At 35.3% G+C, this 25,417-nt stretch overlaps 1 protein-coding gene and 1 long non-coding RNA gene across 3 annotated transcripts in view; one reads left to right on the forward strand and one right to left on the reverse strand.

Moving 5' to 3' along the window:
• Positions 1–25,417, forward strand: part of LOC139969646 (uncharacterized) — a 335,050-nt gene that overhangs the window by 145,848 nt on the left and 163,785 nt on the right. The gene's annotated exons all lie outside the window — the stretch shown is intronic.
• The window catches only part of LOC139969643 (uncharacterized), a 60,183-nt gene that overhangs the window by 9,471 nt on the left and 25,295 nt on the right, over positions 1–25,417 (reverse strand). The window contains exon 2 of one of the 2 annotated variants that reach the window (XM_071974778.1): positions 21,311–21,428. The gene's annotated coding sequence lies outside the window, so the exon portion shown is untranslated. Of the gene's footprint in view, positions 1–21,310; positions 21,631–25,417 lie in introns of those variants that run through there. The other variant, XM_071974779.1, reaches the window with a different exon arrangement.

Here is a 25,417-nt window from a genome sequence, read left to right on the forward strand (position 1 = left end):
GTTTCGTTTCAACCAAGTTAGTCAAATCACTGTTGATTTTTCAACGTAATAACTTATAACCGTCTGTTGTGTTGTTGATGTATGCATAAGCTGAAGTTTTTGTTGAAATGTAAGCAAAGCTTATCTCACTTCCTGAAGATGATTACCTTTTCTGGCGTAGCTTTATTGCCATATATTTTTGTCCATATATTTACGTGAAGGTACCTTGTCAATCCAACCTTCGCCCATGACGACACTTGTTGATTTAGCATTTGTTTTGTTTAACTTACTTGCAAGGCCAAACTGTGAACTTCAAGGTAACACATTAACACTTACTTGATGTAACGTCGGTACGAGTTTGTCAAACTTGTCAGAAAACGATTTATGTAAGCTTCGCCCATGAACTGTTAATTAATATCACCTTGCCCGCAATTTTCCATTTCCGTATCACCGTGCCCTTCATTGACCTCATCGCGGGTGAACTTCCATCACCTCTTCGTTTCCAATCTGCCATTCGTAAAGTCAACAACCTGTAAATGGTATCTTCCAATGAAACTATCCTACCAAGGAGGTTTGGGGTGTTAACCGTTCTGTAATGGTAATCCTAATTACATTTATGTTCTCATCTGGTGTTTGCTTAAAGAAATTCATTCTTGACAATACATTCGATTAGATCCTGTATTTGATTGATTTGTACAAATCAGTAGGTAATCATCTTTGAACCAATTATTATTATTATTATTATTGTAATGAAGACTTAGCAAACGACAACTTCATAGTATTGATGGGGAAACACTATTCTATACTGATAGTACTAATTTAATTAATATTGTGAACATTTACATTCTAGTATATAGTTACCTGGTATGAACGTATTGAGTTTCTGACGAGATGACTCAATGTGCATATGTTCCATTTTTATTGAATTCAAACGACTGGAAACTTATGCAACCTAATAGGTTGTCCATTTGATTCCTAGTAACTCGCTAATTTAGGAGATGAGATTAACTTTGAATTATAGAACTCGCTACTTATGTTGTTAAGCCACTTGGTATTTACATTTTATTACATACGAGCTAGTGGTTACATTAGCACGTGGTCGTCCAGCGAATAAGGTACTTCAACAACAATTCAGGATGCTTTTGGTTGTTTTCCACATTGTGTGGGTTATGCTACTTTTGTCAATGAGAAAAGGGTCACTAACAAATAAAGAGAGGTATAATGGGTATAAGTAATCCTGAATGGAGACACCGGAACTCGATGATTGAGTAAGACAATGGCTTGTACGTGCTACCACCTAACGTGCCAATTGATCCAATTTGAAGAAAGAACATCCTTTTCAAGGTCTATGTTATTATAATTAGAGTAAGGAAGAAACTAAAATGACACATCTTTCCGTTTTGAATAATAATTTTATCCTTTAAAGAAAGAATTACTGTAATTCTACTCCCATGGAGGATTTTCAGTAAACAACCCATACCGCTTTGCTTGCTTGATATTATATTTTAGCAGTACTGACTGCACTTCATTTACAAAAGTACCAAGGTAATTGAATATCATATCGTACTTTTGTGTTGTTTCAGACTAAGGACACTTGTACTTTTTACCTTCACGATGAGACCTAGAAGATTTAAATTAACGAAAACGTGGATGCAGGTATCTGTTTTTATCAATTTATTCCTCAGAAAAAAATAAGAATACGTGCATCTATAGTATCCTCGGGTAATGATTGTCCACTACATCAGAATGTACATTAGACCTCTATTTCACTAATGTACTGTTCGCCTTTACTTTTTCGGAACTTTACTTCCCTTCGTCGGTTACCTGTCTCTTTATAACATGAGCACTATGTCGCTCTACTGTGTCTACAGTGAAGTAGTAACCTTTCTAACACTGCAAACACTAAGAGACAGATGAGTTCGTCTCTTGTTAATATTCAAACCCCGGTAAGCTTTGCAACTTTAACAGGCAGCGTCAATCGGGCGCTTCATAAAGTTGGATACTGTGGTGCGCAGTGATTTTTCAGGGTTTCATTGCTTTCTATCTGAAGTACTTGCTACAATAGGTAATCTTTGTTTGATAAAGTCCCCTTAAATCGAGACTATAACCGTGATTTTCGTTACGAGTTTGCTGGCATAGGCCGCCCAATATCCAAGTTGTAGCAATGTTGGGAAAAGACAAAGTACGGTCTTTGAATAGTATCTTAAATAAAACCCAGTTACTCGGCAATAAAATGTTATTCTCAAGTGAGTATGTTACTTCTCGGTTATAGGCTTTGCTCAGTAATTCCATAAGTAAATCTATGTTTTGTTTACAACACATGACTTTGGTTGGAAATCAAGTTGCAAAAGTCTGTTTTTGTTAATTGGAAGCTGTCGGACAAAGACCACGGATTGTTCCTGTCAGACAAGTACCATTCATGATTTCTATGAATTTACAAATTAATTCAAGGAACGCATAGATAAGTTTCAGAGTCACACGTAATGCAATTGACACTTTGACATCCGCAATCGGTCATATACTATCACGACAATTGTTGTATCTGGTTTCATCATTTTATAATCTTGGCAACGCATGAAATTTACACAAAGTCAATAGTCAATAGACCTGATATGTCATATATTGAGTCATCCGGCGCCACAGTATAAACTTTCAAGAAATTTTAAGATTCGATTGCTGACAAAACAAGCCACAAAAAGGCGTTGTGGTGCGTGCATATAGTTTCCGAAGATGTTTGCAGATGTCTTTACTAAAATATTGAAAGAGATAACAGATGACCCCAAATACGCCGTCTAACCTACCAGGTATTGCCCACGCATAACAGCGATGTTCGAAGAAACGTTTCCAGCCAAACTATATCATCAACTTGAACATGATATATTCTCTTTAGGAAGAAAGCATTACACAATTTCAACCAAAAAAAGTGCACGGGATTAGTGTCTATATCGGCTTTAGTAATTGCGCTGAAAATCTAAGCTCTGCACTATATCAACAATATAACGATATTATACATAATGCATTCGTCGTCGCTAGAGTACATGTCCAATGACTACTTTTTTACCAAACGAACTTACATCCAATCAGTCATTTTCCATTGAATTATTAACCGTTTCTGTTTAATAAATGTCTTTCTGAATAAAATTGTAAATGAAACTGCGATGGACGCTGTGGTGTTTGCCGATAGTGTTCAGCATTATTGTCCAAAACCAAATTCAGAAGCCAGATTCAAATGTGAAAATTTGAATTTCACTAGACGAGATAGTGGGAAAATATATACAATGAATACATATGACGCCAATTTGACGGATAAACTATTATAAATAATTATCAGAAACGTGCTGGATAACTTGTTTTTTTTATAATTGCTATGGTACTGCTGCTAAGTCTGGGCTGGGCTGCTAAGCGGCGACTTTCTCGTTTACGGGAAGCATGATCAACGTTACAGCATAACCATCAAAAAGTTATACAAAAAATAATCGCATTCTTAATAATAACTGTTAATATATATATATTCTTATACTTGTGTCAAGTAATATTGTTGTTCCGATCAGGGGCCCCATCTTTTATGTTCTTTATCAAATGCACTTGCAGCGTTGCCCCTCCAATCCTGGAAACGGGTCAACGCAGCTGCATGTGATAGTATTATTAGAACGAGTTCAGCCCATTTGGAATCATTTAAACCACCCTAGTTTCAATACATGAAAAGTGAGAACTTTCATCAACAAACTTCTTATTTCAATTTCAAGCATCATCTCATGCATAAGTTGTAATGCATCTGCCAACTTTTTCGTAACTATCACTATATACCCACTCACTGAAACCATATCCCCAGCTACTCATTAAGGCTCCACAAATAGATTTTAATGCAACGCCCAATACGATATGTACGTAATAAATATGACCTGATATGATATGATGTATAAATATATAGATCTATAGGGTGTCCATATCCAAGTGGTTAGGGTGTCCGCATATAAAGGGGAGGCCCGGGTTCGAATCCTGGTGGAGTCTGGAAGTTTCTTCACTGTTCTGAATTTTCCAACTCACTACAATTATATTTATGATATATATATATATATATATATATATATATATATATATATATATATATATATATATATATATATATATATATATATACGGAGATAATTGACTGAGAGGTTGACCCATGTAAGTAACGACCTACATTTATTAAATAAACGCAACGAGTCGCTGAATTTATGGTAGTTTGTAAAGGCCGATACATTACCTGGACTAAAGTAGCAGTCATTGTAGTTGACCGCGGTGTGAACTGTATTAGAAAGTTATGTCAGCAACTAGAGTTTATACCAAGTTGACCAGAAATGCCATGTTCATCCTGCATTCGCATGCTCGAACCTAAATCGCTTCAAATTGACTACAGCTGATAGGTACTTTGTCTTCTCATATGGAAACTGAGAGTTTGGTTAAATTAACCCACATCCATATAGAGGTCAAATCCTATTAGTATTCTAGATATGTCTGATTGCCTCAGTCCATACATTTCAATATCCAGCCCACCTTGACCGGTTTTTGAACTATTTCGTTGCTTTATGTCTGTCTGTGTGGTCACCGTTGATGACGGTGATCTCAATTGAAAAAAACAAAAGATGAAACTTTCAATCTTCATTACGACCTTCGTCATTTGAGGCTTGACGAGCTAGGAAGCAGAACATTTTCACACAAAAATAAGAAGAAAACAAAATGTCAAAATAAGATCGCTCATCCAAAAGTGACTCCGAGGTAAACAAATATTGCTCTCAATATCGAAAGCAGTTACGAAAAAGTTCGAGTATTACAGGGAAGTGCTATTCAGAGGGGTACTACTGCTCCCTTTTCAGAGTATAGCATCCCTGATTATTCATATTGATGTTGTCAGTTGCTATTTTTTTTTTATATAAACATAGCTACGGTACACTTTGAAAAGGTCTCAGTGACAACACAATGCTGCACAATGATGTAAGACATAACGAAATTGGAAACCAGAAAATGCCACTCAATTTTAATGGGCATAATGACTAAATCGACTGTTCGTAAACTATATGCTGTGCGTTCCAAAAGTGGGTCGCAAAAAGGAAATGATTCGCAGGGTCGTGCCATTTATTCCACGTCGGAGAATTTATCTACTGCTTTGTCGGAGTGTGCCACTCGGAGATTAAGTCCATAGTTCACAAGTTAGCTTTCATGCAGAATTCTGAGCATCGATTCTAAGAGTTGGGGTCTGGAGGGTCGTGGCTCAATCTTCGCGGCAGATCTTGGATCGCGAGTCGAAAGCGTGCGGACCGCTGGATTAGTTGATCTTGAATGAATACAAGTAAACATTTTCAAGCAGTGTTGACAAGGTTGACAATCTAGACTTATTCAGTATTCTAAAGGAACAAAGCGAGTGTATGTGAAAACATTCTTAACAATAGTCTCTATCACAGAGGTCAATGCTAATGGCGGTTGTAAAGTTACAGGCAAGCATGGCTTGTAAGTTGCTGAGGGAGGACAAAAGGCTGAAATTACCTTCATAATATATTTGAATTTACAATTTGAAAGTTACTCATAGCGTTGGTCATGTAAAGTCATATCTAGCGTTAACCAATCACGAACAGACACGTGGTGCTTAGTAGCAAATCTATTTTGCGATTGTCTTACCCGTATGTGCTAAGTGCTGTGCTGAGTGTGCAAAAGATATGTATGGCTTAGTATGCATCACCTTTTAGCTCAGGCGTGCAAGTACAACAAGCGCATGCTCACTGGAGATGAGTGAGTTCCAGAAAGAGTCACGATCGTTTCAGAATTGGCAGGAAATGTATGTTGATTCCACTGACAATTGTACATGTTTTTTATTCAATCTGTCTCAGATTTAAGACGTTCATTTCTTTTAAAGATGAAGGTAAAATGATTATGAGAGTAAACGAATGGTTACTTATTAAGTTTAAACTGACGTTCACTTTTTCTTTCTTTCTTGAGACGGGACTGTAATTGCAGATGAAATCACACGCGTCGTATACTTAGAGATAAATGCCACATATGTTACCCCGAGGAGAGGAAATGTCCAACCTAAGAGACTTGACAATATTTTATTTTTACCGGAGCTGCCAAATTTTCTCCATACCCGTTTAAATTTGATTTAACCGGAAACTCAAGCAAAGGGAGCACTGTACTTTAACTGGTGCAATATAATATCTTTCCAGCACTGTTTTATAACACGCAAATGTAGCATACGTTCTAGCTTTTCAACAATAATTCATGTTGATGACTTTCAATGGAATGATATGTGGTCTAAAAGAAAGAAAATGTTGTCACAATTGTATCAAATCTTAGATAGATCTTTCGCTACATATAAATAAGGATGTTCAGTTTTAAATACTTACTATTCAATTCAATAATTATTTTAATAGATTACTAAAAGAGACGGTTGTAAAGGTAAGTTAACTGAAGCAATAAGATTAGACCAAGTTTTAGTTTTGTTAAGCACCGTATAATAACAGCAGACTAACGGCTCGAGGAAACGTACGAAACTAAAGTTTTTTTTTTTTAATTTGTCAAATTATTGATGAAGTTCTTACTACATCTTGATCCCAAAGGGGTTAAGCAATTATAAATTCAAAGAGTAAACATGATGACCCTTATTCCTGCGAAAACGCTTCGAATTGTTCGACATTTTTGCGCAAGTCCTGAATTATTGAGTGTGTATACTGCAATTGGAAATGAGGAGAATGGAGGGTATATTTTGATCTACATCCAATCTTCTTTAGTAAGACATTAACCTAAAATCATGGGATGAATATTGGTATCCTCGTATGTAATTTATGAATTTTATTTTGGATTGTGAGTTTTTCATTCCCAACATTTCAAATGTAAGAAATATATGTCTATGTAACCACATGAAGAATTTTGTTGCTCCTAATTCATGAGTAATCCCATGCAGAAAGGTGAAAATTTACAAATATATACCGTGGCATTGTTCAAACATGTAAAAATAACACGTATCGCTAATTTGTTCATTCCCTGGTGTGACTAAGCGTAGTAAAGTAACAGACTCCGTCCACGTGTTTTCTGTCTTACGGTACGGTGCACACAAGGTTGCGTCAAATGCCAGACCATTTCCAGCTTTACATTGATATCATAACGTCTGATGAACGTTGCAGGTGTTACAAGTTCGACGTAAACTATAGATAATAATGCAAAGCTCTGAAGTTGTTCTCGCCTCAAAATGTACAGTAGCATATACAGGACTATGCAAAAACCAAAGTCGAGCCTGAATATGACATATTATAATTGTATCATACTTATGAATTATACGAACAAAATAAAGGTAGGTGTATTGCGAATATACCATATACCTCATTTTACCCCTCAATGAGAATGAAAGATACAACTTGTAGACACGGTTAGTCGAGAAAAACAACTTTAAAAGTCCAAATTATTACGTAGACCATCTACCAAACATCATGATACAAGGTAATCGTTCGTCATCAAAACACACAAATGACTAATAAATGTATTTGCTCTACCTTAGCTGTATATGTCTGTTACCAGAACACTCGCCATAATCTAAAACTGTGTGTACAGGCTTCGGCATCACCATGGACACCTAAATGGAACACAAACTATACTATATCAACATTTACCTGGAATTTCTTGCAGGTGTTATGCAATTATCAGTTCAGCGAAACTTGACACAGTCAATTGGTCATAAACAGGTTTTTAAAAGATGACGCATTTTCGAATACTCTCATATTTTTATAGCTAGATATATAGCATACGGTTTTACAAAGTTGTAGGATATCTAGTGACAATAATTCTCAATCGCAAGATCAAATAGTAAAAGCATTTTTAAGAACTCGTGTTACTTGTAGAACAGATTATTGCATTTGACATTTGATACATCTTTATATTAGCCCGAAAAAGCGCAAAGGGGTCCAATTGTATTCTTGATTTTTGGGACTAATGGAGTGACTCGAGTCATTTGTTTGTATTTTAAACCATCTAACCTCTATCAAACGACTTGGTTGCGTCATATGATATACGCTTATTCCACTCCCATTATATTCACACGATCAGTATCGTACGAATACAGAACGCAAAAACGTATTTGGGACAAATGGTACAATAAGCTCTCAAAACTAATCATATTTCGTTAACAACAGTTTTCTGCTAAGACTTTAACTGCGATATGTCATTTGTCTTCAAATAGATCAGATCTAGATTGAGTGATGGAATTCTGATAGTTTGTTTTAATAATAAAAGAACTCGATCCAATTAGTATGTTTTGTGAAGGTAATACAACAGGCTAACAACATATTTTCAAGAAATGTGTTTGCGTTATGTAAGTCGTACCTAGAGAAAACAAATATGTCTTAATCAGCATATTGAACTATGAAAATCATTAGTCCCAAACGAGACACTGTCTCAAACATATCCTCCCATATTTGATTATCGTTGAAGTCAAGCCCGATCTTCCATCCTTCATTGCAAAAGGCCAAATGAAAATGGCCAGTTGTCAGTATACCATATTGACCAGTGACCAGAATTTCTCATTACTTAAGTCATAAGTAAACCAACTTACAGTTCTATCAACACTTCTTATCCCGGCTTTACTTAGTGAAAACGTATTTCTCTTGCTTTTAAAGAAAGACTTCTACATCGAGACCTTAAACTGTTTTATTGCGCTCCATTAAACAAATTCAGAAATCAAACTTTCTTTTCATGGAACATAAGAGGAAACGTGGCATTCAGTTAAAACCTAATGTTTTAACTAAAACAGTCAAAACGAGTTTTCCTTACAGCTATGAAACATTCCTGAATAGAAATGAGTTAACCTTTAAAGGTGAAATTCTTTAAAAGTTCTTTTCCATGATTGTATGAAGTCCTCGCCCGGAGCTGAAAGTTCACCACGATTTTAGTGATAAGGGAATATCTTTGGGCTATTGATCTATATTTAACATTTGTGGTATGGTGCTTTATCCAAATTCTAGCAGTTCCTCTCTCTACGGGAACTTGTGTAATTTTTGTCATAGGGCTAGATGGATTTTATAATATTATGTTATCAGTCCAAGTTTCATCAACAAAACTGTATAAAAAGAACATACGTTTAAACTTTACCAATGATCTACAACAGGCAACCTTACAAAACTATTTTTTACTTTTGAAATTGTGCATTGAAGATATAGTGTGAGAAGTATATTCAGGTACGTAACAAAACAGGACAAAATCTGCCCAACACAAGAACTTTCCAATGGGTAATCAATATTTTGTCTTTACTTAGGACAAATATACACGACTTCCGGTGAAGGCAATAGCAAGAGAGAAATCAATGTAATAATGGCTGTTTTTCCGTAATGCACTCAACTTTATTTGCCAAATAAGTTTGTGCACAACTTTCTTCTTCGTCTATATTTGATCGCTACCGTAAGTACGTCACTGAAACAAGATACGAACGGTGAGAATTTCCCCTATCGGGTCTTTTAATTCGTGTGACTTTCAGACGGACGTGTTGCTATTGAATCTTTTCAACTGAATAAAACTCACGTGTCCACCCGGGCATTGAACAATGAAAATGGAAACCTTATAGAAAATTTGATGGACTTTTGATCACAAGGAATTTTATACAATTTCAACTTCCTATTTTCTAACAATGTCATTCTTCACAATGAACTACACATATGATTTCTGATTGGTATATAATTGGAAGAGAAATAAAGGATGCCAAATGTTTATCGCTGAATCCTCTTATTCAGCATGTGACATAAAACTCACATTACACTGTGGAGGATAAACACAAGCGTCATCTTGACAACAATCTGTTATGAGAGAAGACCACTTCCCCGCTTCTTTTCAAGCTCACTTCTTTTCATAAGAGCTCCCTGCTGTATATATATATATACAAGTGGAGCTAGCTTTATTCTTGACCAGTCATGTTAGTGTCGGCCGATCAAGTTAATAAGCAAATGGGCACTACACGAATAAATCGACAACTCTTGCCATTTCCTGAAGTGAAAGAACATGTGATATGATATCTCAAGGGATGGAAAAGATAGCTTAATGGAATGCTCTTTCCTAACGTGCTTTTTATGAGAAAGATGATACTGGAAATGTTACCAGTGGATATAAACTAATGAAAGTTGAGAACTATATATACTTGTTCTGGTAGATAGGCTTTTCGTTTCTTTAAACTCCGAATTGGCTCAAGGATTTTCCTCTCTTAATTTGCATATCCATTGTAAATCAGCCGTTTCATATGTGTATTGATATTTAGTTATGTATATTTCATTTTGCTTCTAAGTCTTCGGGGAATAGTGCTTACTAAAAATCCTTAGTTTTCATAAGTTCTAAAAATGTCACGTTTTCACAAGTTTCGCTGAAAGGACATCGGCAATAGTGCACGTAACCTGTTCAGAAACAGTGTATGTCTCTTTCACAAATGAATAATTTAGATTTTACGAGGAGAGATTGTAGATGTAGAATTCGCGCATAATCTACGATGTATCTGAAATGGTGAAGATCAAGGCAATAGTAAAGATGTAAAATTGGTAAAAGGGAAAAATTGCGTCTTAAAATATCGCACGACGTTTTGGAAGTATACACCTTCCTTGATCAAGTACAAAAAATTAAATGAAAACTGTAGCAGCCCCATTGTGTTTTGAACTGAGTCATGCGCAGTAGTCCCACTTAAGCCAAGTTACTTCTCGTACATTAACACCTATTGGAGCGAGGGTATAGTTAACATATGAATCCACTTAAGCTCCACTTCTTCCCGAAACTTCTTAGTATTGTTGTGGATCCTTTCAATGATTAAAGCACAAGCGTTTACCAAATAGGAGTCTGACCCTTCTTAACTTTTGTCGATGACCACTGTGTCTTTGTCTCAGCTCTAATCCAGTTTCTCCGACATACTGTTTTTCTGCAGCCTCAATTTATAATATAAATTACCCCTGCGGTGGTACAAAAGCGTCCCCTCTGACTTAAAACGTTTGGCCTGTACTTGAAATTTGAAGGTTTAAGTTTCCTTTAAGGAAACACATCTTTTGGCATGTGACCTGAAGCACACTCTACGTTTTTTTTTGTGCTGTTGAATCTTACACAAGTGACGACTCTAAATTCCTGAATTTGTCTGTAAATGACAGTGAGAGGGGGGTGATGGGGGGTGCTTGAAACTATCCTTGAACATTGCAGACAGCTGAAAGATAGGAAACTGTTCTTTGATAACTTTGTGTAAAGGTGGAAGTCGGGGATTGCGAGTAACGACAAAGGGAGTGTATATTCTTCCGTTTGTTTCGACACACTCTACTATCGTTTTTAAAGATCACTCTCTACTCGCTGTGTAAATTTTTTCTCTAACGATGCGACTGGGGTACCCTCTTTCAACCAAATTAGATTCAAGGGTATTTAAATTCTCCTTAGTATTCTCCTCTCTACAGGACAAATCGTTCTGATTCGGAGTGCCTGGCCAAAAGCTATATTGTGCTATGGAAAGACTCATACTGTAGATCAAGGTTTTTGAAAATGGGTTTTAAAATTAGGTCGGTTGCTGATTTTACCTTCTTTAGTCCGGATGATCTGCAAATCAATGAAGGTGATAGAATGAAATCAAAAGGACGAGATAAAAGCAAGCTCACCTTGGTACAAATTGTTGAGATCTCTCATGAAAGCCTCGAAGGCTAGAGGTGCATGGTACAAAAGACCCCAAATATCATCGATATATCGACTCCACATTGTTGGTATTTGTTTGCAAGTTTCCCACAAATTTGCTTCAACTAAAACTATTCCAAGACAAGCATATCCTGGGGCCATTTTGGGACCTTATGAAGTACCATGAACCTTGGTATAGGAACAATTATTGAATACAAAATGATTGTCGCTAAAACATACCTTAGGAAACTCTATTACTAGATTGGCAGTGAACGGTCTCTCAAGCGTACGTGAATCGAGGGCTGTTGTAACATTGAATGTGTATAGTATGAATTAATTTAGGATCTTCCAAACACTTTAAAGGACAGAAAACAGTGTTTACTGCTATCGTCATAATGAAGTGTCCACATACAAGTACATCTCTGAGTAACTGATACATGCCAATGTACAATGATAAATTCGGAATGGCTATTAACTTACACTCACAGCGAATCTTACATCATCGTCGCCATTTCCCATCACTTTCATATCTACAGTCTTCAGGAAACAATTGATATGAAACCTCAGCTGATATTATATTACCCTTCAAATGTTCATGACGTTTGTTTTTTTCCGTTAGGGTAAGTAGCTAAGGACCATTCAAAGAAAATAATATGACTGATTGTTGACTACAAAAGGTAATTAAATGCAACTACTTTAACATTATTCGGCTTGGAAATCAGGTCAGGTATTCAGTTGACAGCTCAATAGTGAATTTATGAGCGAGTGGATTCATATAAAAAGTTGGTATGTCAAATTTCTATGGAAAACGGAAAACAAAAACGGAGTGCAGATAATGTAACTACGGTGTCTCAATTTTTACGATAAAGACCTGTGGAATATATTAAATATTTCTTAGATCTTAAAAATAGTATTTGTTACTTCGTTAACGACATTGGCTACATAGTCTAGACAGAGCTTCTTACAGACTATTATGTTCCCATTGATAAACATCAAGCAACATCTGTTCCTCTCAAAGTTTGTAACACAGTGTAAACATTTTATGGAGAGACAAACAACAATGGTTTTTGCAATTGACTTTTGCGTCGCTTAAAAGACGGTCACATGATGATCTGTTTGCTGAACTAGATGTGCCAGCCACTTTGATGGCTGTACGTCTGTGATGACTGGATCTGATGATTAAATGGTCACGAATGTATTGTGCCTTGCGAGGTCAGAAAAGCGCTGGTTCAGTACAGCAATAGTTCCTTTTGAACTGTCTTATATTACGTGCAAGCTATACTTACCTAACCAATTAACTTATCTCTTCCGAAGAACTATCAACCTTTTTTAATGACTTTATGAAATGTCGCTGATTGACAGATACATGCGGAATGTATTCGTTCTTTCAATATGTACTACAATGATCTCGCCTAATGTGTCAATTGTTTCTGTAAGGGTAACATCGGCGTTTCTTAATCTGGGGTGCAGGGGATTCCAGGCTGGAATCCAAGAGGCCGTGGACCCCACTTTTGCACAAAGCGTTCATTCACAGCTGTAAAAGTGGGTTTTTTGTTGCTATGGGATGCGACCAGTGGCAAATGGTTAAGTACAACCGGTGGAATGATTATCATGAGATAGTAGAAGGTTCAACCTGTTGGAATCGGATTTCACACGGTCGTGTATATTAGATCGTAGCTTAGTTCACTGAAATATGAAATTAAACCATTTACACTTAATATGGCGTTCGGCTTAAACGTCTACAAAAGGAAGAATCTCCCACTAAGTCGTCAAGTATACCTCATCCACTTGAAGAGTGTACCATCAACCCCCACCCCCAGTAGTTTCAAGTAAGTATAAACCAACCTAAATCCCATCTGGACATCTGTATTTATGCAGTAACAATACTTTTAAGCTGATATGCTGAAAATTTCCTACTTTAGAGTGAAACTTGAAAAAATATCTATAATACTCAATACAAGTTTGTTTCTCAGGCTAATTTCAAATGTTCATTAGACCCCTTTGTCGTTATTATTTGTACATCACACAAAGCACCTCACCTGGCGCCTTGTGGATACATTCTGGTGATATGTTGTTTACATGTGTATCATGTACATCCGCGTCTTCACTGATCAAGGGGAATAGTACCGTTTGAATATTTGAATGCTTGCGGGCATTGATATTAACTTTACCGCTAAACTTGACTACTATTTACTATTGTATTATCAGTCTTGGAAAAGAACAACTTGAATTAAAATTGTTAGAATGGTTTGGCGCGCAGGTACTGAAGAAGAGTTAAGTGTCATTCACTTGAAACATTCTCGGTTATTGTTGATGTGCAGACATTGCTAGATAAAAACTAGTACCGAAAAAGGTATTTTAATAAACATAAAATAATCCAATGGTGCATAAAAAAGAACAAATTATTCGCACTTTTTTTAGAAATCTTATCCAACAGAAAAATATATGTGCCTCATTCATTACAGATAACATGCGTCAGTGAAACTTAGTAAAGATGTTGAAATCATGATAGGTTTAAATAGGAATCGACTCTCACCTAGCTATTAAATGAGGAAATATCATGAATTCGATTGATGGATTTTGCCTTAAGGTATAGTTCATTACTAATTTGATACGTTTCCTTCACCTTTTTTTTACTTGCAACCATTTTCTGTTGAGGCGAGAATATCTGGTAAAGTGGACATCTTTCACCGCAAGGGTGGGGCACAACACCTCTAAATGGATCTCGCTCTGTCCTTAGAAATGCAGCTTACAAGGACCAACATTTGTTTGCAATTGAGCTTTGGGAATTTGAAGAGGATAGCAACTCATCTTTGACAGGTTGAACTTGTAAATCTGTCCGATCCTTTTCTTAGTTCCACTCTTAGCAAACAGAACTCTTCATAAAGTTGAATTCACACTTGAATCTGGAAAGGTCGGCTACATAACGAACGTCCCAACTAGAAGAAGACATTAATTTGACCAGCTATAATGTGAAGTACAAAGCAAAAGGTAGAAATCATCTTCTTTTCCCCTCTCACATAATTGTCATTAGGCTGAATCGGTGTTCATTTTCTTCTTATATTAAAGTTATCGCGATGAGGCTCCTTTGTCGCCCCAAGATTGAGAGCAACTCAACTGAAACTGAAGTCAAGCTCGCATTTCGTGTTATTTAAATAATTAAGATTCCTAGTATTCTTTTCCAACTACTGTAGTTATTTTTTTATTAAATTGATGATTATTATTCTAAGAAACTATTAAGTAGTCCATTGAGCAGTATTCGTAGTTAATTTTGGTACAAACTACAAACTAAAACACTCTCTTAGGTGTTACCTCACCTTCATGCTAATCATCTAGTACTGCTTGATTCTATTTGATTTTGAAAACAATTATCGCATCTGCAGTCACTTTTTCATAACAGTACTAATCATATACAAAGGTCAATCAGAAACTTTTTATTTATACTTTTCTATACCTATTTTATTGATTATTCATTGGTAATTGTGTTCTGGGATATATATTAAAATCGCATATCGTTTGGGGAAACAAATTTGAGGAAAGATAGTCATAATGAATTACTAGTGTGTGTGTGAGACTGTGAGTCTTGACCTGATCACCAGTCCACCTCCCACATCCGTACCGTATCAGAAATTTCAACTGACATGATAACTTAGATATCTTAACCAGTGTCCACTGGGTAATGATTACATCTTACATATGAAGAAGTTTATAAAAAGTTTAAGGAAGAGGCATGACAAACGTTCGTACTTGAGGTTTTTGTTTTTGTAAATCACAAAAACAGGAAGCCAACAAAATAGCTGATTTGAAACTCCACCCATTACGGGCCTTACACGAAGCCGTCTGTTTTCGGTTACTCTTCAGAGAATGTCGAGACAAGCCTGTAACTGCCGCTGATTTTAGCGTCTACAATAATATTTACAAAACCAAAATTAAACGTCTGGTTATGAGAATACGACTTTACTTGTATAGAATATTATGCAGTAAATGAATAACTGAACGAGTAATTAAGTTTTGAACAATGCTCTCCTCACGTATGCTAAAATTAGACGATATATCATGTCGAGATAGACATCAAGATGTACGGGGGGGGGGGGGGGTTGGCGGGGGCAGAGAAAATGAAAGATAGAAACCCAATACCAAGGTGCTTCTCACCGTTTACCAATGTAAACAATTAGTTCATTTGCGCTTATCATTTTCTAAAATATATCCAAATCATTCAACCCTAACTATAGTTTTGATGCATCCACTTGTTAACTTCCTGGTTACAACCTCGTCCATGGCGAAGCGTTGTTGTGTTGTAATAGATTCTGTCACTAAAATGTAGTACTCGTGCAGAACGTAAATCAGATTAAACCTAACTGCAAGCGAAAATTTGTCTTTCAGCGTTTTATTAAGTTTCTTAAAATGGATCATGGAACAGTTGATCAAGAAAACACGAAATAAATAAATAAAAAGAAGGTTTCTTTGACAAGGTGTCTCAGATAGCTACCGTGTTGAAAGTAATAAACCCTTAATTACCATGTCAACATGCAAGTGGCTATAAGCTGATACTTCACGCCAATTGCTCGTGTATGAACTCTTGCGCCCTCTTCTATCAATGACGTCATCTTTTGTAATTAATTCAAACTCCATGATGAGCAAACGATCGAAGGAGACAACAACAATCAGCAATAACTGAACCATGTTAGTTCCATATTAAAGATAGCTTATTGCGTCAATTGTTTAGTATAATATAAAACTTCGATCGATATGTCTTAGCAGAATTTTTTTATAATATAAACGAAGTTAAAAGTCACTACGGTGTGTTAAATGTATTTGATCACGTTGTCTCTTTAAGAATATGCAACTAAGAGTCTAACCAGGCATACGTTTTACACGAAGTACCAACTCATTGACAAACATCTTAACTTGGAAATGAGGAGAAAACTTTAATCAGCCCTTCAAGTTGAATTTGAGATGGATGTTTCCAATTGGCTCGACTAGTCAACTTTTCTTTCACATGATTAAGTACCATTCATTTTTTGAAGTATCCAATGTGACTTTTGCATGTGATTAATACTAATGTGGAAAATATTCGGGAGAAGATACTATGAGAAATATACCGTTTGTAAATTGCTCATTTCTCATTCACCTGCATTGTACCAGTTACCGTCACGGTGGCTCTAAGAGAATGATTTCGTAAATATAATATTTTGGCCGTAAATTAAATTTTCAACAGTTTATTAAGGTAAAGCAACTTGAAGGAAATTAAGGAATACATTACTCGAATATAAAGTCGTAGCAAGCGATGAAAATTATTATCAGCAATCTTTCCCGTAAGTACTGGTGAACAACCTTCACGTAACCTAATTTTCAACAATGCCACTAACTACATTTTAAATATATTACTGTTGAACAATGAATATCTCGAGACAGCACTAATTAAGACTCCATTTATATTAAACATACGAGCAACAAGTCTATAAGCTAGTGTCATCTTTATGTAACATATGGATGAGCAAGGGATATGTCATATCAACTGTACCTATACATAGCGCATACAAATATAACATGCAAGAAAAGGGAATCTGCTGCTAAAATATAGTGAATTCAAAGACAGAAACCAAAAAGCTTTAGGCGGTTTACATGTTTTGTTTTAGTCCTGCAGTATATGTTGCTAATAATCTCAAAATCTGGACAATTTTGACGAGAATTGACAAAAATTCGATGTTTTTTCTTCATCACAAAGGAATTGCCGAAGTGATGTACCGTATGTAAAGATGTAAGTTGACGTAGGAAAATACACGGAATCGAGAGTGCACATCAAAGGTTTACAAGGTATCCTCCAGGAATGATTTATGAATATACATAATTAATATGATCAGACATGAACGCGGAAATATACATTTAGCCTGCAGTACTAATTTCTCATAAATCTACATATAGAACAACTTTGATAAAAAACACGATATATATAGAACTTAAAGAGTTCCTTCGTTATGAGTTGAGCACTGCTTTGGTGAACAGGAAAGTACTGAGTATACTCACATACACGTGACACGCACCCGTATACATATATATATATATATATATATTTATATATATATATTTATATATATATATTTATATATATATTTTTATATATATATTTATATATATATTTATATATATATATATATATATATATATATATATATATATATATATATATATATATATATTATTTTATTCTTATTAGTACAGTTTTACGTCGAATAATGAAGAAAGAACCAAAAATATTGATGATTTGTCTTTGGTATATGACTGAAACAAGTATTATGTAGAAAACAAACCGTATTAATGACGATATTCCGCAGTTGAAATTCTGCTTAGTCCGTCCAATTCTCATACATATGTTATTATCACCCAATAAGCACGTATATGAAAGCATTGATATTTGCTTAGTTCTTACCAAACAGGGCGAATTCCTTCCACTACTCTTGGAAAATCCATCATGATTTTTTTATAGTTTGACCTCTTGTTGAAAGCTTATCTATAGATTATTGAATATTTCCCCGTGTTCGAATCAATTTGGAACAATTCACATTTCAAATAATGGTATGCTCTTCATATCTTTCAAGATTAGCAGTGTGTACTCCTAAAGTGCATTTATATGTGTTTGGATTGAGGAGTGTACACGTTGTATATCGATTTAGCTTTCTTAAATCTCATCAAATTAGGTGACTGAAACGTAAGCATTACTTGCTAATTTTTTCTTTAAATATATATAATAGTTAGAGGGCGAGACGCTTCGATTCTAGCAGGATCTTTTTTAGATGCTAACTGAAACATAAACAAACTAAGAACACATCAATGAGTGTTAGTTCAGTGGTTAACGCCGGTGCCTTTCAATCATAAGGTCCCGAGTTCGAGTCACTCCAAGATTAATGTTTGTCGTCCAGTTACAGAGTTGTTGACAATGACAATTCATAATCATGGACGTTAAATATGAATGTAAGAGACTGACTTCGGTCAGCTTGCGGCTTTGATAAGCCAATGATGGCTTCTTCGCGAGTTCCTGCTTGCAGGTGGATCTAAAATACATACATACATACATACATTTCGAGACATATATGGACAGATATGCGTTAACTTGGCAAAATGAGCAACGAATAGAGCAAAATAGACACACACAAAAAGGAGAAGTAATATGAAAGGGAGATTTTGCTTTGATCGAACGTCAGGCGCTCCTGAGTTGTATATATTTACCTACAGACAGGCTTTTTGTAGTAGATGGCAGTTTTCAAAACAGTCTTTATCACTCTTTAAAAAGTACATAGAAATCTTATACATTTGTTTTTCTTCCTGGGGTTAATGAGCTTTCAAAGTAGTCCTAGACAGTGATCATTTTTATGATGCAATGCTGAATGAGTTGCTACAACATGCTTGAATTTTGAGCATATTTGATCAGTACCCTTTCCAGCACCTTCGATTGATCGAAGGAATGTAAGGGCGTTTCCTTATACTTGGTTTAGAGGATTCTTTCTCTTGGGATGTGGGGAATACGCTGATGCATTCGAATAAATCAGTTTAATGGACATATTGCACTCACTGAACTCTTGACTGTCATGGACTTTCCGTAAGCCTAAGGGTGATGGGTTTTTTGTGTGAAATAAGCTGACTTTCCATTTGCCTTTCGTATAATCACAATTACGAACCGTCTAATACATCATTTCCTTAACATACACAAAGGGAATGGGTAAAACAATCAGCGTGTCGATTTTTATCGACGAAAATGTTAGTCCTCTGCTAATAATATCACGATCACTTAGCCATAAGTGAAGAAGAAGCACGAACAACATGATACTCAAAGGGGGAAATAGTTAAAGGTTGGAGGTAGAAACGTACCTGGATATCGAGTTTGGGTTAATTTGGATATCGCTACGGTGTTTTGCTATTGCATTTACGCATAAGCTGGTTGTAGACGTTCTCTGTGTATGGTGATCTAGTTTGTGTATGACTAATGGCCATTAATATGTTGTACAAATATCAATCACTTTAACCTATTATTGTCGGCGCAATTGATTGGCCATTGAAACGAGTTGGACGAGTTTCTAGCTCTTCATAATGTTTCACATAAATCATAGGACTGTTATGTAATAGCTCCATGCAGAAATAAACATCGTAACGACATTGCATTAGTTATATCTATATAAATATCTAGAAAAGGCTTCTCAGATTTCTTTCTAAGGTCATACTATAAATACGTCCTCTTCAAATATAAAGAGTACTTCTTAGGTGATCTACTGAACGGAACCAAAACGTCGCGGCTCAAATCAGCATAACGCACTCAAAACATATCCCTATACACAGAATAGAAGAAAATATGAACCATTCCCTCATACCCTATCCTTCCAAACGCGATCAAACGTTAAATCCCACCAACGTATAAACGGACGAACCACCCATAGGTTCACCAGCCCCTGAACAACATCCTATCACCATATATCACCCAACATCGTGTCTCTGCAAACTGAGAACTTCCGGCTCAATCTGAAGTCACTTTTAACGCCGCAAGAACTGGCTCACATGGATGAAACCTTCCACGAAAAACCATGTCACATCTATGACGCCATACTGCCCCACTGTGCCCCTCTGACCATGAACAAAATCCAAACACTGTCTGAAAAAGCCTATAACCACACCCATAACCAAACAACAAAGAAGTAGTGAAGAAGGGGAAAACCCACAAAAAAACACGTCTTCTGCCAAGACTATATTGCAGCCAGCCGGTAATACCTTTTCAAGTTCGTAATGACACTATGTTTAGATGCCTAGCAATATGTTTGGTCATGAATGTATATACAAACAGTTGATCGCTCACCACCCTAATCATGTACTGTATATACGATTGGACTCGCGATACGCAAGTGAAGTAACACCGCCAGAAAATTTAAAAAAAAGGTAAAATTCTCATGTAAAGAAAAAAGGTATTGAAAATGGAACAAGTAGTTTTGTTTTTTGAGCCCAGTCTCTATTTTTGGTGACTTCTGTCAAGATAAAGCATCTGTCACATGAAACATATCGAGTGGTCAAATCTCCCTTTTCCTTTTTCAAACTGTCCTTTGTGGTAAAGAACGGGGAAAAGCGTATTTCTTATGACTGTGTCAATTCACCAATTTACTACAACCATTGAATATACTCCACGTTTAACTGCACAAATTCTTATAATATGTGTCTCTACACTTCAATGCTGATTCTGTTGGCATTTCTAATATTGGCCGTCATAATTGTTCGAAAGTATCCGCTAAAGCAAAAAAAAGAAAAAGAAAACCACACTGGACCAAACCTTATATGAAGCCAATAGAAGATAACTTAATAATTTCCTCAAAATCCTCCACAAAATTAAAAAAAAAAATTGTGCCATATTGCATGTTATGGCATTGATTCGAATTATTGCAGTGTCATACATGATTGTCATAAAATGACACATTTTTCGACCGTAATATTCAGAATTAACTGAAAACAATAACGAGTTGTGATAACGGGGGGAAAATATTAAAAGGAAGCATTTTCAGTGAATTTCAGTAAACATTTTGAAATTTTATAATTGAACTGATGTAAGCATACGAATCGTGACGTACTGTTTCCTCTTATATTTGAAATTTTCCGAATCCGAAGGCACGGAATTAGTATAAGTTAAAAATTGAAAGAAAAAATTGTTTTAACTTACACGTAAAGCTTGCCTCCTTGATCCAGCTGGTGGTTAGCACCTCCTCACAAGCACGATCACAAATGATTTATGATTGAACTTTTTCTCCTTTTCAAGTCGCTCATGAAAAAAAAAAATGCTGTACGGAAAAGAAAAATGAAACGAATTGAATTCACGAGTAGCAACTTGCATAAAAAGGCTCCCGTGGTTTACACGAACTTTGGTGATCTGTCAACAGTTGTAATGAAAAAGTAATTTCAGTTGACTTTAAAAGCAACCTGCTGAAACCTAAACGCTAAGTTCGAACGATTATCAAACGCATGTTATATAGTGAGATGCAAACGGGTTCTTACATTAGGAATGAGAGAGTTGTTTGATATGAGGGCGCTTTTGTAAGTCATGAGCGACGTGGCTTGATAATAATTTGTGTATGTATAGATATATATCCGTGTGTCTCATAAAACATATGGTGGGCGTTAGGATGTTCTGTGTTTTGTCTAACGGATCTATTGACAGCTTGATTTGGTACTGACCTTTATCAACCTGTTTAATTTTCTTTCACTCTACAACACAACTTAATTAAATTAATTAAACTGTTAATTAATTTGTCTTCTGATTTTTATCTTTCGTAATAATTAGTGTTTGTTCCTATTACATTATTATAGTATTATTTATCAAGAGATAGAAACTATGTTTTTAATATAAATTTGTTTGTTTGTGTTGCGTTATTTGCTCTTTTTTTGTGTGTTTTAACTTCTAAATAGCTCGAGGTTAGCATATAGTATTTACGCGACAGACAATAAATCATTTTTGCTTCCAATGCTATTTGATACTCGGTATTCACCACAACTGTTTATATAGCTTTTTAGCTTCTTTTGCTAGTTTTTCTCGACCAAATTAGATAATGAACGTCTGAAATATTAACTCATGGCATCACCGTTGCTGTTTTTACAAAACTGTCAATATTAAAAATCTTATAGTTAAGTATATATATATATGTATATATATATATATATTATGTTAATACAATGGAGGTAAACGACAAAGGCAAATGAATATATATAAATGAAAGTCGTAATGAGTTGGAAAATCAAGAACAGTGAAAAAACTTTCAGCCTCCACCGGGATTCGAACCACGGGCCTCCCGCTCTGTACGCGGACACCCTAACCACTAGGCTATGGACGCTGCTTGTATGTCCAGAGGTTCGAAACCAGTAAGGAAGATCGTAATTCCACTGTAGGCGTAATTCCACTGTATATATATATATATATATATATATATATATATATATACATACATATATATATATATATACATACATACATATATATATATATATATATATATATATATATATATTTTATAGATAACCTCCTTATATCATATATGCAAAACGCCTACTCACCCCCCCCCCCCCCCATATTCCCCCACACTCTGTAATTTTAACTTATCATTCAAGATGAAACAGTGACTCCTGGCTATGAAGTAGAATACACAGCAATTTCAAAGATACATAGTCAATGCATTCCTTTTGTTCTAAAGCATTTGGAATTGTGAAATGCCCTACAAAGAAATGTAATTAACATACGTTAAAGCGTTTATATTAGGTATGCATAGGCGTCCAAATTGAATGACATTTTCATTGACGGGAAACGTTAAACCTTCAAGGAAGTGAAATATCAGCTAAATATTTCAACGAGAAACAGTTCTGTAAAATAAATATTAACATGGAGAAGACATTTCCGGTGATCATATTTACTAGGACTTCCTATATTCTCCGTATCATGGTGACCTTAATGATTTTCGACGCGTTCAAAATTCACAGCACGTCACGGAAATCGCTTCGGATCTTAACTGCTGGTTCAAAATTGGTTGCTCTCACATTCGTTTAACAGGCAAGCAGTATAGCGTACGGCAAACAAAGTGATGATATTTGATGTAGTATTTTTGTTATATTTAATTCACTCTCACGGTGATCTTATACATAGGCTATCGTTTAGAAAGTAAAAATTTGTCAATCCGCAATCTGTTAAATTAGTGGCATCTGTCACAACAACAAAATGATATACCATAATTTCTGTTCATCTATTAAATTTAAGTTTAGCACTTTTTCTTTCGCATTGACTTTTAAACAACAAATCACAGAAGTGATTGGAAGCCATGTATTATGTTATCCTAAAGGGGGGGGGGGGGGGGATTAAACCGGGTTTTATATTTCGATAGTGGAAGCCATCATACGTATTGGTTTGTAGTTTAGGAGGGTGTTTAGTGAATATTTGTTATATATAATGTCACTATACTAAAGAAGGTAGTTCGTATGTTTGGTTTATTTTTCGATAGTGGAAGACATCATCTATTGCTGTGTAGTTTAGGAGATTATTTAGTTCGTGATTTTAAATACACAATTCCATTACTGTCTAAAGAATGTAGTTAGTAAGTTTTTTGTGTGTTTGGCTTTCCATAGTGGTAGCCATAATGTATTTTTTGTCCAGGTGTTAAGTGCATAGTTTGTATGTATAATTTCACTACTGTAAAGCGTGACTACCATCGGGGATTTGACTACTTCCACTACGGTAAACTGTAAGTACCACGCACAGATAAGTCATTTGTAAATCTGACATAAATTTCGAGACCTTTTATCATCTTACTTGTTCTTGTTCATAATTTCTTCGATGCATGTTTATTATTTACAACAACGATGGTAAGAACAATCATCTGACGTCTATATTATTAGCTAATATCTGTAGGCGAATTATTTCTTTTCGTGGTTCTTTTAACAACATACATTGTTAACAAATAAAAAACAACTAACTTTAACCTTTGATAGCGTGCCAAAAAAGTGTGCCGTACTTTACAAAAGTCAACTCATAGCCATGTCATAATCACCATCAAAAGATCAAGATCTTACGTAAAACGGAAGCGCGCAACATACAAACGCGATGGCTATATCAATCAGCAATATTTTATTAAATGAAGTTACTTGTTACTATATTGTTTAATAACTTGATTACTTGTTATATATAGCTATTCGAAACGTGAGCAAAACACAATAGATTTATTCCAAAACTAATTGGAAATATATATATATATATTTTTCTCGGATAAAGCTAAGGAACTGTTCATATATAGTGTCAGTACGAGTGACTTGAATCATGATATAACAGGCAAGTATAGAGTGGTATTAGCAGTGGAAATGAGGCTAACGAACATTAATATATATATATATATATATATATATATATATATATATATATATATATATATATATATATATATGAAATTGTTTATTTTAATCCTTTTCACAAAGTTATGACAGACTGAAAACGTGACCATAATAGCTTACATTGAATTCAGAGTTTGTACACTGAATTTCTCCAAAATCATAAACAGTAAACCATGGATTCTGAAGACAGGAATGGAAACAACTGCATATTTCACACCAGTTATCTTATAGTCTAGAAATTCTGATTGCAAGCGATCTTTTTACACTTAAGTGAACCAACGGCGGAAACCCCCGATGAGGCGCCTTTTACGGGGTTTCTTCAACCAGGTCCTTCCCCATGTGTACGGTTTTTAGGTCAAATCTACTTTTTTCCGCATAAGCTACTTAATTAGCACCGGCATCCCTGGTCACACTAGAACAGTCTCTCTTAATAAACCTAGAAATCAATAATTTTGCTCATATATGCGGTTTGCATTGATATTCATCGATTTATCTTTTTATAGTTCTATTTAACGACATCATGGTGTGAAAAACCTGCTGGAGAATCGATCAAGTTGGTTATGTTTGCTTTTAAAAATAAAGAAAAAGTGTGACGTCAACTCTTAATACCACAACCCCTTAAATGCTATAAGCCAAACGTTACTACATAGTTAAGACGTAAATAGACGTTAATTGATAAAAGGGGTCTCTAAATTGATTGGAGTTCGGCATATTTCGTAACACCAACAAAGAACGAGTTGGAGCGTTAACTAGCTCAGCTAGTAGTCACAGATGAGTGCACGAAAAACTATATGACTAAATGTTTATCTTTCGCTATTTCTGTATCATTGGGTTTACATTTAGGCTATTGGCTATAAAGAGATGATTTGTATGTTAGAGCTTGTGAGCTGTATATATGTGAGCA

Source organism: Apostichopus japonicus, chromosome 7 (assembly GCF_037975245.1).
Source record: "Apostichopus japonicus isolate 1M-3 chromosome 7, ASM3797524v1, whole genome shotgun sequence".
Classification (NCBI taxonomy): Eukaryota; Metazoa; Echinodermata; class Holothuroidea; order Aspidochirotida; family Stichopodidae; genus Apostichopus; species Apostichopus japonicus.